Source organism: Misgurnus anguillicaudatus, chromosome 9, assembly GCF_027580225.2.
Source record: "Misgurnus anguillicaudatus chromosome 9, ASM2758022v2, whole genome shotgun sequence".
Lineage (NCBI taxonomy): Eukaryota > Metazoa > Chordata > Actinopteri > Cypriniformes > Cobitidae > Misgurnus > Misgurnus anguillicaudatus.
In genome coordinates this window covers 15,450,450-15,471,512 of record NC_073345.2, presented here as the reverse complement: position 1 = coordinate 15,471,512, position 21,063 = coordinate 15,450,450, and the positions used below count along the sequence as shown (strand labels likewise).

The window sequence follows — 21,063 nt, the reverse complement described above, 5'->3', positions numbered from 1 at the left end:
ATCAGAATATATATCATGCCAAAAATAGTACGTCTCTTTGTTTTGCGCGACGGAGAGAAGTGTAGCTAATTAGAGTGGAAATGATAGCTGCCGCGACTGACACAGGTAAGGAGTTGTGGCGTCTCCCGCGCGCCTGACAGTGCATACTGAGAGCCGTGTGTAAGCAGGGGTAATGGCTGTCAGCTCCTGACAGCTGTAAAATGGCCTTTTAGTTTGGCACGCTAAGGCTGTCACGGAGTCTCGTGTTACAAAGGCGGATGTAGTTAGTCGCAATGGCAACTACTGTGTAGTGTTTGCCTTGCTGGCCCCCACTTCCAAATGGAACATGCTCTCGGTACATTGTCCCCCCCTCCCGCCAAAAAAATACAACACACACAAACAGACACACAGATAAACCTGAAACAGAGTTGTCAATGGTAACAAGCCAAGGAAAGCCACAGCAATGGATTTTGGATGGGTTGCTATCATTGTGTGTGTGTGTACTGAGTGTGAATACAGTATAAAACTGGCTGGCTATGTTCATCTTCTCATGTGCTGATCCTGGAATTGAATTCGGTTCCTGGCTGTTGTCATTTGATGTATAATGTGGATATCTAAAGCTAGGGCCACACCAAAAGATTTTTAAAATCTTATCAGTTTTTCAAAATGTGAGAGTCCACAAACATGATGAAAAAAATGATGATTTAACACTTTTGTTAATATAGTATATAGAAATCACTTTCTCACTTTGGACTGTCCCTGCTGTGCCATGACTGTAATTTTTATGGTTTTGTCTTTCATCAGCTTGCTTTGTGATTGGGTATCGATTGGGTATCAATCTACAGCGTGTGTGCGTGTTTGTCCTCGAGGTTCCCGCCACACAACAATTCACATGTTGAATATTTACGATCGGAGCAGATTCAGACGTTCTTAACACTGCGCGCACCACAGGAAAATATAATCGGTTCAACCACATAGACGATTGGGACTTTACCAATAACCTCATTAACAAAGCACTTTGGTCCTAGAAAATACCCATAAAATTGGCAGACAGGCTTCTGTGTGAATTCAAACACGTCTCATAAATGTTTTGGGATCGCTCCTGGAAAGAAGACCTAATAACTAGGCACGGGCCGTTATAAGATTCTGGCTGTATAACCTTTAGCAGAAATACCACGGTTTCACAGTGTTGCGGTATTGCCATTGCAACACTATATAAAAATAAAGTCTTTAAATAATAATATGCTTTCAAAATATATATAATATTATCGTAATGTATATTAAAGGACAAGTTCGGTATTTTACACTTAAAGCCCTGTTTTCAGATTGTTTGTGATGAAATAAAATAGTTTTGACTGAAATCCCGACACATGCGGCCGCCCCGAGAACCCTCGGGTGCCCGTGCTTCACCTCCCACCTCCACAATGGGCCCAATGGTGCACTGGAACAATCCCTCCCAAAATGCACCAAACCTTCGTCCACAAAGACGTGAAACCCACCGAGTGGTCAGGGGTGTTCACCGACACGCCCACACAAAAATCGCTGCAAAAGACACACTCCAACAGGTTTTATCGTAGTTTTTGCCAACTCCATTGACTTGTATTAGATGTGCTGTGAAGTACGTTATATTACTCTGCGCCGGGAACTTTGTTTCTATTTCCTGCAATTGGCAAAGGCGGATTAGCGCCATCAACTGGGCTGGAGTGTCTATTATTCAAGCTCTCATCGGAAGAATATACGGGTGTGAGGCGTTTAGAAAAATAGGTCCACAAGTTAACAACGAATGCTAAAACACCTGTTGGAAAGCATCTTTTGCAGCGATTTTTGTGTGGGCATATCGGTGAGCACCCCTGGCCACTCTGTGAGTTTCACGTCTTTGTGGGCGAAGGTTGGGTGCATTTTGGAGGGGATTGTTCCGGTGCGCCTATGCACCCATTGTAGAGGTGGGAGGTAAAACACAAACGCCCGAGAATTCTCGGGGCGGCCGCGTGTGTCGCAATTTCAGTCAAAACCGTTCTATTTCACCATAAACAACCTGAAAACAGGGCTTTAAGTGTAAAATACCGAACTTGTCCTTTAAATGTGAACATCAAATCAATCACATGACTTAATGATTTACAGAATTTTGTAAACACACCTCATACCTTGGAGGTATCACAGAACATTTTAGTGGTTTTGAAACCTTGGTTGTTTAAAACCTCTATATACCTTGAAACTGGTAACCGGCCCATGCCTACTAGTAACATTCCCATAACATTCCCGGAAAGCCCTCTGTGTGAACATGAGGCAGACACAATGCTGTTAGGGGCGTGCCGTAGTGAGGACATGCGTGTCATCCCAACAATAAAGCTATGGTTCAGCTCTTTAAAATAAGGGATTTACATGCAGATTAACATTCACAACGAGAAATGTCTGCGAAACTGGACAGAAGCAGCCCTTACGAAAATTGACCATGGTTTTATTGTGGTAAAAGTGTAGTAACCATAGGTTGTTGGTCAATTGATTACTATAAGCAAAACCATGGTTTTACTACACTAACCATGGTTTAACTCTGTTTTTTGAAAACCATGGTTGTCAAAACCAAAGTTATTTTGTGGTAACCATGGTTTTACTACAGTAACCATGGTTTTTTGGTCATAACTGTAGTAAAACCATGGTTAATTTTCGTAAGGGAGAGATCAGACAGCTCGTCACTATCTACGATGAAGCTGAGATCATTTAGCAGCATAAAAGACTAGCGCGTCATGAGCTCATATGAGCTTACAATAAACAAAAAATGCCAGCGCGTCATTGCAACAATATATATATCGTTCAGCTCTTTAAAACTGTGGTTTTAAATGCCCATTAACATTCATGATAAGAAATATCTGCAAACTGGACTGAAGCAGAGATCAGGGAGCTGAGATCATTCACCAGCATACTCAAACGGCGCGGACTCTTATCATAAACAAAAATGCATGCGAGTAGTTTCTGAAGATATAACAGATAAGCAAACTTTAGACGCTGTGGAGATAAAAAAACGACTAAGTGCAGGACTTTTAACACGTCAAGTGTCTTTACAGGATCTTTAGGCAGCGTATCTGTGTGAACGCAACCTTACGGTATCTGTGTGAACGCACATACAGATTCTGGAAAATCATTTGTAGTGTGAATGAACCAAAAATCTAATGTTCCCAGACAAATCCTGGATGCATGTGTATTCCGTGAATTTTCCATAATGTCTGTGTGAAAAGGGCTTAGGATTGCAAATTTTATTGTTAAAAGTTATGAATACAACTGTGATATAGATGCTTTTATTGGAGGCTCGCACGTTGTTGCGGTTACTCAGCTGGGTTTGTTTAATGGTCTGACTAGTGGCTAAACTGAACTCTGAAACAAATATCATGTGGAAAATAAAAATGTTTTGGTTTCCTAAAGACGAGGGGAGATGGCGACCATGGATCACTGCTGTGAGAAGAGAGGTTCGGCAGCAGATCTACAGTTTACATTGTATTATGTACATTTTACACAGTAACCGTAGCTCAGTGTAATAAAAATTTGAATTAAGGTCATTTACTTGTTAATTATTTTGTTTGTTATCAAAAACAGTCTACAATGGAGATTTATTGATTCTTTGTACGTCTACCAAAAGTTAAGTTTGGCACAAGACGCTTGTTTATGATGTTGCCGCTAAAACGGTCTACAGGGTGATTTTATTTTAAAAAGTAATGTGCTCAACATGTCATGACAAAAACTATGTTTTACTTTTTTTCTTGGGGTGTATGGATAAACTTGATCTATTAGGAATAAATGTTTTTGTGAGATATACAAGTGGACTATTTAAACATACCTGAAGCGCAGTAATCTGTTCTCTTTTATTTATCATCAGATGGAGACAGAAATAAGAAATCCCACAGGTATGGCGGATTTGTTTTGTGTTTGTTCTTTGTTGAATTGTGTATTGTGTTGACTCTTCCCTAGAGGAATGAGCTGAAAACTCAACGTGCCTTAGTGCAATGTCAGAATCTGCTGTTTAATGTCAGCTCCTATTACATCATTGTCAGTTACTGTATACGCTTATTGTCTTGTGCATAAATTTTAGGTTTCAACTATGCCAGTTTATCAACAGGTCAACAGAGATTTTTATCAATCCAGATCTGAATACTAACTGCCGTGTCACATTTGTGAAAATAACTTAAAGTGCCCATCTTATGACTGCTCAAATAGGTGTACGTTTGCTCGAAATAGCTTGTAGGAAAAGATTGTTGCCCATCTCTAGGAGCCTCTGTTTCAGGGCATTTCAGATTGTGCCGTTTTGAGGTGGTCATTACATATTTATGAGCTGCTGCTCCTTTGGCCACGCCCCACTACTAACGTCATGTGCGCATGCGCAATGGTATCGCGAGCAGTACAGACTGTATTATTTGTATATATTATATATTATTATTAACAGTTTATATATTGCCAACAGACAAATCAAGCAATAAGTACATTCCAGGAGAAGAAACTCATGACACATAATGATTCGAGAGTAAATTGTGATGTAGCAGTCTCAACAATACACCTGTTTTGCCATGGACAACGCTAACATATTCCCGTTTATAAAACGGTCAGTTCCAATCCTTGATTCTGATTGGTCAATAGGTGTGCTTTATTCACAATAAAACACTGCTATGACCGCTTCACCCAACGGTTCTATTTAATATCACTCCGCCCTTAGCAACACCCTTAGCAACACCCTTAGCAACACAAACACATATAATGAGACAAAAGCCGTTTCTCAATACCAAGTACGCCAAACTCGGACTTGTGTCCTTCGTAGTTCGAACTTGCAAGTTCAGACTCGGAAGAACGAACTCCTGACGCGAAATGCATTCTGGGAAACCTCGCTGTCATAAGTCCACACAAGTCTCCTCTGATGCATCCTCGATAAAATGGGCGGATCAAGAATACATCTGGGGATTTTATGTGAACTTGGGCTTGATGCGAACTTTGAATTGGAACAGTACTAAAGTCTGAGAACAGTTTGTTGTTTTTATTTGAGCTTTCATGTTGTTGTTCGCAGTCAGGGACTATTTTTTCTAGCGGAAGGAATGCTTTTATTGATTTAACTTCATGAAAGTTGCACTAATATTTTTTTTACTTTAATATTGTCCGCTTCGCGTCGTGCCTAACAACGTCCTTCAGCCATTACTTATTCACGATACAGCACAGCCTCTCGTACCTTATTGCTTACTTATAAACCATTTTCAAACGCATTATTTTCGCAAATTACAGAAATTAAGACCAGGCAGGGGATGTATACTGCTTGTGGACAGCATACTAATTTCTAGAAGCTAGCGGGAGGTCCGGCGTATCTTGGGAAAGTGATAAAGACTCGGGGGTACGTTAGGCTCATCGGAAAAGCCGGGTCGGTTAGGCCCGGTCTTGGTTAGTTTGGCAAAACACTATTACTTAGTAAGTTCATGTAGAATTGTAAAATAAAGCAGTTAAATAATTATTTTAACTTTCGAAAAGTACGGTAGCTGGTCACTGGCTTTGCAGGAGAAACCATGCTGCAAACTATCTAGCATAGCGGTTAGTCACCTCGTCGTTCTTAATGGCAAATGACTACTAAATCGCACACACAAGTTCACCCCCTCGAAGTGCACCAATAACGCTGCTAACAATATCTATATACTGTCTACAAACATTAATAATATTAACATTACTATACATCGTTTAAAAGGTATAACTTACGGGTTTAGCATCAGTGTATGGTCTCTGTTTTGAGATACAGATGCTCTAGCATCATAAATGTAGTATTTTGTGGCAGAAGTCCAGATGAAAACATGCAGAATATAAACGTGACTTCTTACCTTTGTGTTGATATAATGATCGCGAATCAAATCCAGTCTGTTTCTGTGAAATATAGATATATAGTATGTTGTTTACATCAGATTTCGCATGAACGTCTTGTGATAGATATTACATAATATACAATCTGAGGACTATTTACGTCGTGATGGATTTTTTTCCAAGTTCATATGTGTGTGGAAGCATCAGAGACACAAACGAACACCCCAAAATCCAGAAAAAGTTAATTTTTCATAATATGGGCAGTTTAAAGGGATAGTTCTTCTGTCATCATTTTCCTTGTTCTGATGAACACAAAGGAAGATATATTAAGTAATGTTTGTAACCAAACTGATCATGAGCCCTAATCACTTTCATAGTAGGAAAAAATAGTAGGAACATGACTCGCTGTCAACAGTTTGCCTTTTTTCAGAATTAACTTAAATAACGCGTCAATAGTGTATAATACCATTACAAGCACTTTCATAATAACTCTGTCTTCATCAAGGCACTGAATAAAGAAATATGTCCATAAGAATGTGTTTGTCACTTCATGTAAGTAAATTAAAACAGTGGACAATATATGTGAGTTCATCATTGGGCTATATGTGTGAATAATAAACAATCATTAGTGAATAATCAAAAAATAAAAACTGCATGTAAAAAGAAGTGAATGGGTTAGCTCCAGTCATGTAAACATCTTACTGCGATTAAGTTCTTACTCTGATTATTGGAAATGTGAACGTAGTTATTGTCAACTGGATAAGAACCTGAATGGTAACCCTCCAGCATCTATTAACTGGCACCACCCACGGGCCACAGTCAACTTCAGGTCAAATCAACTCTGATAATTGCTTCATACTAATTGGCCCTTAAGTGCAGCACAATTAGACACACTGCCATTTGCATTATTTCCAAATTACACTGACTCTGATCAGTACATCTGATCCATTGACTTAATATTAAACTGGTAACCTTTGAATCTCCCCAGCACTGGAAAGTTGGTGTTCCCGGCGGGATGACACCATTTAGATGGCATGATCTCAGATTCGACACTTGTCAACACATCTTTTAAATTCTGTGTAATGCGATATTAAATTTGTGTTCTGAGTTTGTCACATCACAGAAACATGTGTTATTAACCACCCACCCAAATCTGAATTATAAAAACAAGTAAATAAAATAAATCATAAAAACATGGTAAAAGCAGAATTCTTTACTCTCAAACGCTCGGGGCGTGTCAGCTGTCAACCTTTTACAACTTTTGACCAAGCGGGCAAACTGCTGATGCTAATAGACTCTGTATATTATTGTGTTAGAGGCGGTGCTTCATCAAGCCATGATTTCAGACCCATTAAAAAATCCTAATTTAAACAGATATTTATCTCTAAAAATCGCATGCTAAAATCACAATAACACAACAAATTTCTGACAAACAATTAAACTTGAAATCGACTGTATCATAACTTTTGCTTCTTAACCTGAAATTGCTCTACAAAAACATAATAAATGAGCAAAGTCATTTCATCTGTGCACGTGCAAACTTCAAACAGAAAGGCCACCTGACCTAGCTGGGGTTCGAACCGGGGACCTTCTTGCTGTGAGGCAACAATGCTACCCAAATATTATTAAATATTTATTTTAAAGGTGCAGTGTGTACATTTTAACGGCATCTAGTGCGAATTGCAACCAACGGCTCAGTCCACTGCTCACCCCTCGCTTTTAAAACACATAGAGAAGTTACGGTAGCCCCACCAGAAAAACATGCCATCGTCGGAGACAACTTAGTAAAAAAGGTTTGTCCGTTAAGAGCTTCTGTAGAAACATGGCGGCACAAAATGGCGACTTCCACGTAAGGGGACCCTCAGTGTATCTAGATAAAATGTCTCATTCTCAGGTTATAAAAATGGTTCATTATAAAAAGGTTTTAATACACCTATGAAAATATAGTTTTGTATATTATTTTGCATTTCTGTCAAGAGATCCTTCTAAATATTACACACTGCACCTTTAAAATAAAATGAACATGTATCTGCAAAGGGCTATAGCCAGTGTTTATAATTGTGTCTATAATTTACAGTTTTTTACAGTCGCTATAGGACACATTTCTCAATACTTTTGCAAAACTCTTCACACAGTTCTCCTAACAAACTTTCAGCTTGGCAAAGTAGTTCATTTCACATTCAAAATGCACTACAACTAAACACTTTATTCAGGTCTCAAATCAACTCATTCTTCCAGAACACTAGCAAAGGTTGACAGCCGACAAACACACTTTGTCACCTACAAAAGAACAACCTAAAAGCCACCAACAACATGTAGCATTATAGAATGTTTTCTCTGTTTATAATTCACTGCAATATATGTTACTGGAATGAATCAGACATGATGCAGAATTCTTCAATATTGTATGTAGTTTATTTTTATTTTTGGCACTCCAAGTAATGCCGGTTTTTTACTTTCGTTTGTTGTGCTTGTTTATTTTGGATATTAAAGTGTTAAATGTGTTCCCGTTTCCGCCTTCTTCCTCTCCACTTCCATACTTCAGTACAGTGTGAAATTTCATGCTATTTAATCTGTGTCACATTAAATATTATCATTAAGTCTATGGGCTCTATCTTACACCCGGCGCAATGCAGCGCAATGTGCAACGCAAGTATCATTTGCTAGTTTCCTAGTATAATTTTCACGTTTAGCGCCACGTTGTTTAAGCAAAGGCATTTGCGCCCCCTTTTGCGCCCATGGGCGTTCTGGTCTGAAAACGAGGTGTGTTCAGGCGCATTGTTGGCACGTTGCTATTTTGAGGCAACTAATGTTTTTTTGTTATTTAAAGAGCGCATTAGTAATATGCGCCTAAACGGGACGACAATGCGGGTTTGCTTAGCACATACATGAATGCGCAGCCGCACAAAAACGCTTTTAAATATGAAAGATTAAAAGATTGAATGTAAAAGATTATTATTGATTATTATTGAGTCTCTTGGACATAAATGAGGACTAATTATGAGACGTTAGAAGGCACAAAAAGAACTGCTTCACCTGCAGCCTGGTATAAGTAAATAAATTGCTTTAAACAAATGCATCTATTTTTAAATGTTTTTTTAAAATGCTACCTCACGGATTTATGGATGACTCTGTACCTGTGGATATGGTTAGATGAGAAACATTTTTAAGTAATGCTTAAAAAAAACTGCCGCTGTCCAAGTGCTGAACCTTGTGGAGGGCCGTTTGTAAATTCTTTATCTCCTGTTTGTTATAAATAAAGTATTTTTACAGTACAAACCGTTTCTTACATACTTGTAAATTATTTTTTGATGATATTGGATAGGCAAACATTTAAAACAATTAAAAACCTGCTTTTTTACTTCCATGACTAAAAGAAAACGGGTTTTGAAGGTTTTAATAAAAAATAACAATTTCAATACAAGTGAAAAACAATACAATTATTTAACAGTTTACAAAGTCCGTCATCTAAATAGGGATTAAACATAGCGCCAGCGCAACAGGCTTTTAAAGGGGATGAGAGCTGAGACTCTTATTGGTTTATTGCACGTTACGCCCAAAATACTCCCATTAATCATTAAAAAAATAGGACCAACCCTTTTCGTCTATGCGCTCGGCGCACAAACCATTTTCCCATCGTTAAAATAACAAAAGTGCATTCGGACACGCCCATTTAGACGTTGTGCGGTGCGCTTTAGACAATGCGCTTAGATCGTTAAAATAGGGCCCAAAAGGTTTTTAAACATAATAACTGCTATATTTTTATTGTTACTACATTAATTTTATGGCACACATAAGGAACTGTATGGGAACACACTGTTTCCATCTTTATTCCTGTGCCGCTAACTTATATCTGAACAATATTTGTTTTTATTGTATTTTTGTATTTGTGATTCCTTTCTCCCCAGATTTCTTACATGCCATGATAAAGAAGAAAACACTCCATTAATCACTTTTTCTAAGTAGATTCTGTTCCTCTATTTATCATATTCATGAGCACGATTTTAACAATTCTGAATATTTAAAAAAAAAAGTTTGGGTGATATTTTTTATAACACTGTTGCTACTTAAATCGTTGCTAATCACACAGTGCGAGTTAATAGAAATGTTGAGCCTGTAATGGATCCACATAGGACACTTACATTACGATCTTAAAACCCAAATTGCAACATTAATTTAGTCGGCTTGGCTAAAATTAATTAGTAGCCATTAATGCATGAAAACTATTTATATTTGTATGCAAACAAACTGCTTTTTTTCCACATGCAGTTACAGTATGGTACAGGTATATGACAAACTCTGTCCATGTACACTAGTTCTGTAAGTCATGAAGATATCTGAACTTGACCTAGTTCAGAGAAATTTACTAGCCAATACTGTCCTCCCATAAAGGAAACAGGAGTTAAGTGGAACAGGATTTAGGATTGCAATGCCAGTAAAAAGCTTTTTAGCAACTACAAACATGACAGTTTTTTTTATAAAGCACATGCTTAAAGCAGGAAGAATCATGGTACATCTGAAGCCATGAATATTTATATCCTGAAATATATGCACTCTGAAAACATGTAGGATAAAACAACACAATTATTCAAATAAGCATTAATGTACAACTGTGTTATTTTTAACTTACTATAAAACTAGTATACACACTGTTTTATATGCATTTATAAACTTTGCATATGTACAGTATATATAATTTATACAAAAAAATTGCATTTTGCTAAATATATTTTCTAGCCATAAAAAATAAAATATAAATATATTACCCATCTAATGTTCAAGGGTTCAAGGCCCTCAATATATTTGGACACTTAAGCCACACTTAAAAATGTAAAAATGTCACTGTAATATTACATATAATACAACAGAGAAACAGAGTAAAGCTCATCAACAGATGTTAATTGTACAATGCATCTTTGTGTATTGGTTTATTGTAGGCTACACTTCGTCATACCGGTAGCTCTGTGAACCACTATGTGCACACAACCAGCAACAGCAGTCGGTTTAATCATCTTGTCAGTGGCGGCGGGTGTCTGTCAACGCTTGCTCAAGTCTCGTCAGTAGCACTATGGCACATGTGGCGGATCTTCCACTTTATGTTTCACTGTTACTGGGGTCTAACGCTGGCCTGGGGTGGGAGGGTGACAGGTGCTAACGACGGGTGGACGCTGTTAAATACGAAGCTGACAGGTGAGGGGGATGCGACGACGGCAAGAAATTCGGTAAAGCATGGCATCTGCTCCACCAACTTGGAGGGGGGGCAGTATGAGGTTTCAATTATCCAGATAGAGTCATTCTTAAATTGTTAAGATCAAACTACAGCTGACTGGAAGGATAACAGAGGAACAGTCAATAACCCTATGGGGTTATTAAGAGATCAAGATGCAGCAAAAATCCAGTATAGATTGTGCTACACATAGCCACGTATACCACGGTTGATGTATTGTATGTACATGGCTTGCAGAGCAAAACTGTGCTACTGCATGTTTTGCATTAAATGTAAGAATGACACAAAAATGAACGAGAATGAGAAATTGGAATTCAAGATGAGAAAGAACTAGAAATGGCACAAGACAAGTCACATCTTCACCTTTTACATGATTTTTTAATAGTATACTTCATTCCTCTATTTCATTTCCATGAGCACACTATTATAGTAGGTGTGTGTAAACTTACTATTTTACATGAGATTTAAGTAAAAAAAAAATAATAATAATAAACATTATTTTCTGTAACATCGCAATGTGCTTCACAAGACTAAAATTAAATAAAACATACAAACATTGCAGTACAATTCTGTAAATCAAAATACAGTAACTGGCTGGCAGCCATGATGCCAGCATCATACTGTAAAAAAACAGGGAAATCATTAACAGGGCCTAAAATTATGACTTGATGACACACTGGAGACAATAGCACATAAAGGGTATTTGTTGTAAAAAATTTGTCTGTGAATTTAATATTTCATTTGGAAATTCATTGGAAAATGTTTTACTATTTTATTTTCATTTGTTTTACCATTAACAATTTACGATAAGGTTTTATTTGTTAACGATAAGTTAACGCATTAGTTAACATGAACTTCTACAATACTTCTACAGCATGTTAATCTTGGTTTATGTTAATTTAGACATTTACTAATACATTTACAAAATCAAGCGTTAACAATAACTGTTAACATTAATTAATGCATCATAAAATAACATGAATAACTGTATTGACATTAACTAACATTAACAAGAATCAACAAGTGATGAAAACCTAATGTTTACTAATACAACATTATTGTAAAGTGTTACAGTTTAAACAGTGACCATTTGTGTGTATTATGCAGTTTTCCTCTGTCACTTTAACTAAAGGTATATTCTAGGAAAAAGACAAAGAGAAATCAGAAAATAAGGGTTACATCCCCCTCATTCATTTTCTAAAGTTAGACCTCCACCTTCTTAGTATTTCTCAATCTATCTTATCAACAATTATCAACAAAAGAGGGAAAAAAATGAAAAATATTATGTTTTATAAAAAATTTAAAACTGTAATCATTTAATACAAATTTTGCAGTACTCTTACTATTGTGGTGACTGAATTATTACTGTTGAACTTTAACCCTGTATATTTTAACATCTGTTTGATGACAACTAAAATGTCAAAATATACCAGGTCACTAAAGTACGGAAGCCGAGAGAGGACATGCACTATTATTATTTTTGCTCGCTTGTTTTCTCGTGATCACGACTTAATTTCTCGTGATCTCGAGATAACAAAAGTTGTTTTCTCGTGATCACGACTTAATTTTCTCATGATCTCGAGAAAACAAAAGTTGCTTTCTCGTTATCTTGACATGATAAACCAAATGTCATAATGTAATTTCCTGTCCATAATATTTAGTGTATTTTGAAGTGGACTGCTAATGCATATGAGTTGGGGTCTTCGCCATTGCCACACGTGTAGCTAATGTGTAGCCGATAGACTTAATAAAAAAATAAAGTTGGACGGTTCATGTTCATGAATTTAGGGACCATCTCTAAAGTAATACTGTACACATTTCTATCTTCAATAGTATTTAACAGTTTATTTAAATAAATATCAAAAATCTAAAAGTGCATTATAGCTGACAACCACATAAACACGTTGGTTTTGTGACTGTTTGTTGACTTTAAGTCATTCCATTTAAATGCTGTTAAAAGTAGAAACGTGTATAGAGTAACTTAAAGACGGTCCCTAAATTCATCACTGTAAAATTGTAAATACTGACAAATCTATTTCAGCTTGAGCAAATCCATGCTAATTTAGCAAAATATGCTTTTGCTGTTTACAAACAAAACAACACGTTCTACGTAAGCTTTAATCACATCTCAAGAATACAACTTTTGTTATGTCGAGATCACCAGAAAGCAACTTTTGTTATCTCGGGATAACGAGAAATTAAGTCGTGATCACGAGAAAACAAGCAAGCAAAAATAATAATAGGACATGAAAATGTGTGAATTTAAGGGTTAATGGGAACAACCCAATTTGTTATGTTTCATGTTTTTATTTTTAATAAAAGTCTCATAAAGTGAAGCTGTTTTAGCACTGATACCAAGCTTTTCCTTCATATCTTTTGTTTTACGTCCATTAGATCCATTAAAGAAAACATAAATAATTGAGCAGCTTTCATTCGTAAAGTATTAATTCAATGAGTTAACCAAATATAGACATTAAGACCGCAAGATCATCTAATGCAAAGTGCTTAAAGGTGCCAAAGAACGCATTGAAATAATATGTTAAATTGTTCTTTGATATTTACATAGAAGGTATGTAACTTAATTTAAGGTATGTAACTTTTATTTAAGCGCAAAAAAACCTCCAGAAACGTTTTACGTGTCCATTTAAAACTCTAGGATTTGTCCTTTGAATGAAATGGTCTATTTTTGCCCTATTTGGAAGGGTCATGAATGTTGAGCTCTGCTCTGATTGCTCTGCGGCTCATGTCAGTAGCTCACATAAGTAAACATGTTTGAGCCTATATCAGACGAAAATACAGATTTTGGGGAACAACTAATTGTTTGGAGATTGTTAATAGACGTTTCTGAGTGGTAAGTGTGTATTTTTTCCCAATATGGATCTGCAAAACGTAACTGTAACGTCAATAGTACAACTTCAGCCTAAACGCTAGCATATAGTATTAATTAGTATGTAGCGCTAACTCAGTAGCGCTAACTCACAACTTTGTTTTTAGCATTGTAACAACATTTTAATTAATTTAATGTGTAATTTAAAGCAACACCAAAGTTTCAGTCGTTCATCCACTCGAAACAGGGTGAACGACACTTTCACATTCGCTTTACAGCCCTCTATCGACCAAAACCGCACTAAAGAAGTTTCCAACCGTTAGGTCGCGATCCTGTAGCTCGAGTGAAAACTATAAAAACCTGCTTTATGGCAGACCTACAATACAATCAGAGCCAGCTTTGCTGCAGTAGGCTAAATTATTTACAACAGTGGTAATGGACAATTCCGCTTCCAACCTGTAGAGGGAGCAAAGAGCAAAAACTCTTTAGTGTTGCTTTAATGTTGGGGCGCACATCTCGACTGTGACGTCACAGTTGGTGTTATGTTGAGATTGGTCTGTTTTCCAGCAGTCTTGCGTGCACAAGGTTTACAAATAATAAACGTTTGAGCCTAGCTAAATACAGTTTTTTATTCTATGGCACCTTTAACAAGTTTATTAAACCACTACTCAGGCTAAGGTGTGTGCCACATCTGGCCTAATCTAACAGTACCAAAAAATGTGTTTATGTTTCTGTGATGATTAATCCATCAGTGTGTGTAAGATATTTAGTCACAGTAGTATTTCTAATGCTATAATATTATTAATGTTATCCATTTTTTGAATTTACCTTTAAGGGTAAATATATAATAACTATTTAAATAATTTAATTCAAAGTAATTTAAATAATAACTATTGAATATTAATATTCAGTCTTCTCAGTAACAGCTTCACACAAAGTACCTATAAAATACAAGTGTTTGGTAGGTATGGAAACATATGCACTGCACTGCAGTGTTGCGAAAGCCCATGGGCCCAATTTACTGCAATTTCACCTGGAAATGAAATGTGTTTTTAACAGGTTTAGAGAAGTGCCTTTGTCGTTCCAAGGTGAGGATGGTTTATAAGTGGGATGTGATGTGTATTTTCACCTTTTTTCACTCCTTGAGTGTTTTCGTCAGAGTCTTTTTTCATGAAAAGTTTTTAGGTGGGTGGGCTACATGGCAGGAGACTGATAGTCATGCTGAACTTCAATTTAATTCATTCTTCCATAGGATGATTACAAAACCCCACTGATTTTCAGAGGACCGAACGAACGCTCTTAACCTTAAATTCGTAAATGTGTGCCTCGAGCAACAATGAAATCTACACAATTACACACACTTTGGACTGAAACAACATACATGATTTGTATGTTGTGTGTTGAAAAGCCTAAACAGTCCACAATTTAAATATAGTGGTCTGGTCCTAATGACTAGTGGTTTGGCTCCAATCATTGGAAATAGATGTGATCTTTATCTGGGTTTCCATGTCAGGTCCTCCGGCTTAATTTCTTATCTAAGATCTCCTTATTGTTATTACTGTATAATGAGGCTTGTAATGACAGAGTATTGCAAGACCAATTTTTTTCTTCTAAACATCCCAAATTTCCCAATTGTTACACGCTGTAGGGTGTAGTGTACCCTACATCTGCATACTGCATGTGTCTCTGTGTGCGTGTATTTGTTGCCACCAAGAGGACTTCCTATCATAACCTGGTTTCAACACCCAACCCACCCAAGACCACAGCGTACGCTGTTTAAATTTCTACAAGCGTGGCTTATCTTGGCCAACCATTAAACAATCCCTAGTTGCTTGCTATCTAAATATCTAATATCGCTGTCACACAGCATTAGCGAGCACAAGGCATGCTTTGACAATGTCTGGAGCAACAATATAAAAGACCTTACCGGTACTTAAAGCATTATCAGCTGTCTTGGACCTGTAGTCATGACCTTGTTTCTACATGTCCTTCAGTATGTGCGAACATGTGGTACTGACCTGCTGGCCAACCGCTGATAATTATTTCCACGGAGTGCCTCGCTTTGGGCACAAAGTCTCGCTCCGTTTGCCCAATTGGGAGCAATTTGGTATTCCATAGCCCTGAACATTAGTAATGAGAGCCGATCGAGTGGAGACTGGGCCTGCATTAACCTTCGGGACGCCTGGTCAGGTTCGGGGGGTTGGGACTTGGCTTGCCTCCAGTGCTGATTCCTGAGGGCTGGAAGTAGGGCAGCCCACCCAGAGCCGGTGTCTTGATTGAAGGGTTACTGAGAGAGAATGGGCGGCAGCTGCACAGGGGGCTATTTTTGAAAGCGAATGTCTTTGTTTCTGGCATGAACTGCTGCTTCAAGTTTTCAACGTTTCAAGATCATTTTAATTTTCAAGATTATTTTACATTTTGGTTTAGTTTGGGCTAGTTTCAGCAAATTTATTGGAACATTACAGTTTCGTTTACATTTATAGACTCTCCAGTTTTAGTTTGATTAATTATAGTCAAGAAATTAGTTTTACAACTGAAGTGGGACAAAATCATCTAAAGGATCAGTTGAAAATCACAACAATGTACAGAATCAGCTTAATGTCTGCCTATGTGCACATGCACTGACTGTAATGTCAATTACAAAGGGTTTTATACACTTAGATCCAATGCCAGTCACAACATACAAATTAGCAAGAGGGTTAAGTGTAAAGATTACAAAATGCACATGGACTGAGCTCTGGCAGCTTGGCTGGGTTGCCAGATTTATGTAACAAAACCAACCCCAACGTCAGTTATATCTAGCCCTGATAACTTGCTTTTATATAAAAAAATCTCACCTATTCACAACTGATGAACAATATATGTCAACATTTAACCAGTATGAAAAACAGTCTGCGTCTTACGTATTACATTCCATAGAAACAGCTGCTTATATATATATATATATATATATATACCCATTCTCTTGTGAAAAGTCTTGCAATACATAACCAAAATCCAATTTTGCATGCATATGATATGCCAGTCCTTCCCATTCACTTAATAGAGTGCATTTTTTGTGTCGTTTTATGTAATGGTTTCCCAATTTTTTTCAGTTTTTTAAACCATTGTTGCTTGGGTTTGGGGTAAGATTTGGAATTTTCTTTAGGATGTCATTTAATATATAGGTTTCTCCATGATTTTGTCTATTATAAAGTATGTATGCTTGGAGTTGGGGTTAGAATTGGGGTATGGGTTAGTTTGTATTTCCAGCTGGCTACTTCATGGCATCCTTTTTATTGTAAAGACCAATACTACCAATTAAGACATTTGGAATTTCCAAAGAAACGAATAAGGATGTGAGTTGTCATAATTTAGATACAAAATAAATATGCCAAATACGCAGCAATACACTAAAAAATGCTGGGTTATTTTCCCATCCCGCTGGGTTGTAATTTAACCCATGCTGGGTTATTTTCCCATCCCACTGGGTTGTAATTTAACCCATGCTGGGTTGTTTCAACCCCAAATGCTGGGTTGTTTTAACCTGTTGGGTCAAATATAAACACTTTCTGGGTTAATTTCAACCCAGCTGCTGGGCTCGTCCCTTTTTGACCCTTGAAAATAACCCAACATTTTTTAGAGTGCATGTATTATTTTTACCCTATTTTCATTAATATTGTTAAACTTCCCTGAATGCAGAATGCCTGTGCATTTACTTTAGTATCAGTAACTTTACAATTATGTAAGGGTTTATATCTTATATTATGTTGTGTTTTGTACTTTTATTTTGACACCCTGTTCTGTTCTGACTTTTATTTTGATATCATGCCATGTCACACTTCACTTCCCACTTCCTGTTTGTCTAGTATAAAGCCACTTCAGATCTGTTCAATCACTGCTGATTATTACTCTGTATTTTCTAGCCTGTCTGTATCTGTTTACCTGTATCTTGTTTAGTATCTGCCTGTTTTTGACCCGTGCCTGTCATTTGGATATTGTTTGTTTTGCTGCCTGCCCTGACCTATTGCCTGTTTTTGGATTACGTTTTGGTTTGCCCCTTATTGGATGTGTTTGCTTGCCCCTTTTGGGAATTACTTTAATAAACCTCTTTTTGCACATGGATTCAACTCTCTTTCGCTTTCTTCAAAGCACCCTCGTTACAAATTACAACCACCTTAACCAGCAACCTGTATACCTATCAGGTGGAGTGTCTATCTTCCACACAAATACACAATTCATAAAAATCTGCTGTGCATGGTGCAATTATTTATTTTGAAAACAATTCTTTTTTGCTAATTTTATTATTTAACCCCTATTAGGTTTATTCCATATTAGTCTTATGCTACGTACACAACAAACTCGGGGCATCGCGTTACTCGCTCTAGATTATTTGCGGGATTTAACTTCCTGTCATGGGAGTTTTTCACTCGAGTTGAATATTTTCAAATTTGGGCGAAGACGTGTTTGCATTGATGCATCTTTGCATTGACTTTGTATTTAATCTACTCGTGCAAATCTTTGAACTCGCGTCTGGTATGAACCCACAGTTAGCCTCAGATGTCAAGCCCATGGAACATTGGCTAAACAGCAATGCATATAGCACACTTAACTGGAAACTCTTCAGGAATGTCGAAGTCATCTTCTGATTTGTTGAAATAAACCGGATTTCCGGGAGTGTCGCGATTATTTTCCGTCCCCTGGAAACAATGCAGGAAAAGAAGCAGTACTGAAGGTCTGGCTAAGAAAGATTAATTCCATTTCAGCTTTTTGTTTAAATTGTGCTCATTATTTTATTCATACAAAACTGTTTTACATCAATAGCTTTTGTATTAGTTTCAGTTTCACAGTTCAATAATAACCCCGCTGCGTGCAATGCTGGATAGTGAAATCAAATAGAGGAAACGCAATGAAATCACATGAAGGAGTACACAGGGAGAAGACATACAGTAGCGATAAAGACTTGCAGTTCATTACGTTGAGTTATAAACCACTGGAACAGACGCTTTAGCAAGCTTCCACTTTACAACAGCTTGCAATTAATAGTTGCTCCTGATTGCATCATGTTCTACTCAAACCTGACACCAGTTAATGATCATCCTATATAAGATAGACTAGGCCTGTATAGCTCATCAGTTCATCCTGGCTCACTGTCAGTCAATCATTTAATGCTAAATGACACCTCTCACTCATTAAATCTGGGTGTAGACCACTTACATCCAGACTTCACAGGAAGCCAAGTATAAGAACGAATAAATTGAGGGGATTTTATTTATTTATTGAGCATATAAATGACTTGAAGAGGGTAGCCCACATGAACTAATAAGATGTTTGTTGACTGCTGTTGGTTTTCAACTTTAATTGCTTACTTTCATTAAACAACAACAAGGAGCTCGTGTTTGAAAAAACATTGACATGGGATCCCATTTCAGGTAACTTTTAGTCACTGTGTGTGCAATTAATTCCATCCATATTAACATCACACTTAATATTACCATTAGCTTATATTAGAGAGAAGATATAAAACTTTTAAATACCTGACAGACACGAGTTTCACGCGCCCCACTGATTGGGGACAGAATGGCAAACAAAGCAGCTTTTTGTTCCTGTTTGTATCGTCGGTAATTACAGCCATGGCAACAACCTCGGCTTTCATCTCTTCAGTCACATCACACAGAGATCTGCAGTCAGAAGCGGCAGATGCCACTGTGCCACATCTGCCGCGCGCGAATTAGCGCGCCGTCCCGCTGGCAGTGCGCGGGTACTGTATGAGCACGTGCCACTCAGCACGATAAACAACAACGCTGCACAGGTCGGACATGGTCTAGTCCTGCGTCTGAATTACAATACTATCCGTGTTAAATTGTATATGAAATTAGTTTATTATGTTGAAATGCATATCCTTAAAGTACCCTCAAGTGGAAAGGCGAAGAATTTCGCGTTAGGAGAGGGAGGAGTTAAAGAGACGCTACACTGAATTAATAAATGAAGTAAGTGATGCTTCACTGATTTAATTAATTACATTTGTATAGTGAAAATAACATAAATGAAGAAGCTGAAATGCAAAGAGGGCTTCTTTTTTGATGTGTTTAATAGTTTAATTGTGGGCTAGGCAGTACTTGCACTCTTTTGCTACACACAAAAATGTACATATTTTTGCATAACGTAAACAGTGCATACTTTAAGAGCAAAGTTGGCTGTGCACGTCATAGTAGATGCCATTTTTAATTTGAGGCAAGTCAATATTGAAGCTAAAGCTAACATAAGTAGAGTGATTTAAATAACACATACTTCTGCGAAGCCCATCACATTATTTAGCAATTATGATTGCCAAAGTTTTATGTACAACACACAAAAAAGGCTGAGTAATTTTCAACCAAGCATTAGGTCAAAAAGGGACAAATCCAGCTGTTGGGTTAAATTAACTCAAATAAAATGGGTTAAAAAACGGAGCATGGGGTTAATACAACCAGCAGTTAAATCCCTGCTGAAAAAACAGCATACCAGCAAGACCAGCATATGTTGTGTTTTGGTGCTGGTTTGCTAATGAACACCAGCTAAACCAGCATCAGCACCAGCATTAGCACCAGCTAAACCAGCACCAAACCAGCATTAGCACCAGCATCCCATGCTGGTCATACCAACAAGACCAGCATATGTTGTGTTTTGGTGCTGGTATGCTGGTGACCACCTGCTAAACCAGCATAGACCAGCATAATACCCATGCTGGTTTGATGCTGGTTTTTTCAGCAGGGATTGCATCCCAGATTACAATAAACTCTGGGGCTGAACCGCACCGGATCCACTCTGAAGTCAGCAGCTCTTGGGCCTCATTTATAAAGCTTGCGTACGCACAGATTTGATCGTAAAGTCTGCAAAATCCACAGCAAAGTCCAAATTTATAAAAACGTTGACGTGGAAAAGTGCTTAGCACCATGTCAGGGTCTGAGGAGACGTATGCACTTTGGTTTTCCGATTGCTGCAGGTTTTTGAAAATATAAGCCATTCTTGCTGCTTGAAAAGTATTTCAACGTTGACAGTTACTGTTTTATATGTCTATGCCATTAATTAGGCATCATTTAAAGGCGGAAATCTGCAACTTTTCAGCTGCGCACAATTTCAAGCTCCTTTGCGAATTATAGATTTTACGTCTAAAAGTGAAGTGTACACACGTTTTCTATGCGTACATTCGTTTTATGAATCACACATGTGCGCTTTTGAGAAATTATTGTAA

The 21,063-nt window shown here is 37.4% G+C and overlaps 1 long non-coding RNA gene across 1 annotated transcript in view; it reads right to left on the bottom strand.

Moving 5' to 3' along the window:
- Nucleotides 1-19,503, bottom strand: part of LOC141366224 (uncharacterized) — a 31,854-nt gene extending 12,351 nt beyond the window's left edge. Inside the window, exons 1-2 of the long non-coding RNA XR_012371325.1 lie at nucleotides 19,367-19,503; nucleotides 18,443-18,529 (exon numbers count right to left, since the gene is read on the bottom strand). This is a non-coding gene — a long non-coding RNA (uncharacterized lncRNA). The remainder of the gene's footprint in view (nucleotides 1-18,442; nucleotides 18,530-19,366) is intronic.
- Nucleotides 19,504-21,063: the final 1,560 nt, after the last annotated feature.